This window comes from Zeus faber, assembly GCF_960531495.2.
Source record: "Zeus faber genome assembly, chromosome: 9".
Classification (NCBI taxonomy): Eukaryota; Metazoa; Chordata; class Actinopteri; order Zeiformes; family Zeidae; genus Zeus; species Zeus faber.
This window is the reverse complement of record NC_137197.1, coordinates 26611301-26612910: the sequence shown is the minus strand read 5'-3', so window position 1 is coordinate 26612910 and position 1610 is coordinate 26611301.

Sequence of the window (1610 nt, the reverse complement as noted above, 5' to 3'; positions counted from 1 at the left end):
ATGTGTTTTCTTTTAGATATGAATCCGTATTGGTGACCTCTTACATTGTTAATTCTCAGAGGCCGCTGTGTTAAATGCATTTCCCTCTGAGATAAACAGCCCTCTAACTACTGTGTCTAGTTGTGGCTGCAAATGGAGCTAAGGCCGTGCAGACTAAAGGCCTATGGTACGCTGACTAGAGTTAGTGTTAGGGTTAGTGTTAGTGTTAGCGTTAGGGTCAGGGTTAGTGTTAAAGGGTTCAAGCAAGCCCTCTGTGGTTACCGTGCATAAGTGATACACGAACGCAAAGGTTAACACAAGACTCCAGCGACTGACGTGACACGTACACATCTTTTTATTGGGGAAAGTGGGCAGCCAAATGCGATGCTTGCTGTTCGTTGCTAAAAATGTTCTGAGTGTGCTTGTAACCCTGAAAAATGATATTGGTCTCGGAAATATAGAATGTCATAAATAAAATAAAATGGATGAAAGCAAACGTTTTCTGTCGTTGTACTGTCTCTGGATGTGGGCTTAAGCTTTTGTGTGTGTGTTTGTCTGTGTGTTGCGTGGGCTGACAGACTGACGGATGATATTTAATAATGGAACAGCAAACAGGATGCGAACATGCCAACAGGATGCCTTTATAATTTGCCTATAAGGGTAAATAAAAAAGTGAGAGTAATGTATTTTCTTGGGTTATGTCCTTAACATACATAGGGGACAAATCGCTGTGTGTTGGATCTGCTACGCCTAAAAAATAATAATAACTATTTTACATTTTATAATCTCACCTTCAATTCTGTTTGAAGTTCTATGTGAGCACTATTTTTAATCTTATATTATTGTTATTATCATTAGGGTCCCGCCTATCAAAAACTGACACCAGTAGTCTATGGATCTCCTGGATCCGCCGCACTCACAGAAAACATGAATAAAATGTGTATTCGGGGCAGTTCCGACATGTTGTCACCCAAGTTTGATACAGATCAGTCCATTATTGTGGAATAATTTAGTAAAAAACTGTATTTATTATCATCGCTGCAACGCGCTCACATCCGAAAATAACGTCACACACACGTCGCATGACAGCATTGCAGTCCAGTGATTGGTCAACAATCAGGACTTCACCAAGATGGCGAATGGGAGATGGGACTGACGTCAGAACTTTATGGATGTTGTGGATCCGACGAACCCACAGACAATCCGAATAAGATATGTATTCGGGGCAGTTCCAACATGGCGTCGTCCAAGTTTCCTTATTGTGGAAGAAGTTTGTAATTAACAATCGCCACCTCGCCAAGATGGCGCCTCGCACAGCACAGATGTGCAAGTTGACGTACACACAGTACACAGATCGTGTGACAGAAACAGTACAGTCGCAATTCGATTTTAACTAAAGGAATATGAGATACAAACTCTTAACCATAGGAAGTTACAAAGTGACAGGTATTATTTTATTTCCATTAAACCTTATTATGTTTGAAGGAAGTTAAAGTATTACCAGAAGACAATTGGATTTAACAAAGTGCGGTGTATTAAAAGGCATAAATGTACAGTATGTGCTTCTGAGGACAACTGACACGCACCAGAGTAAGTTCCACAAAATAAAAACCCAATAACATCACTGTCAG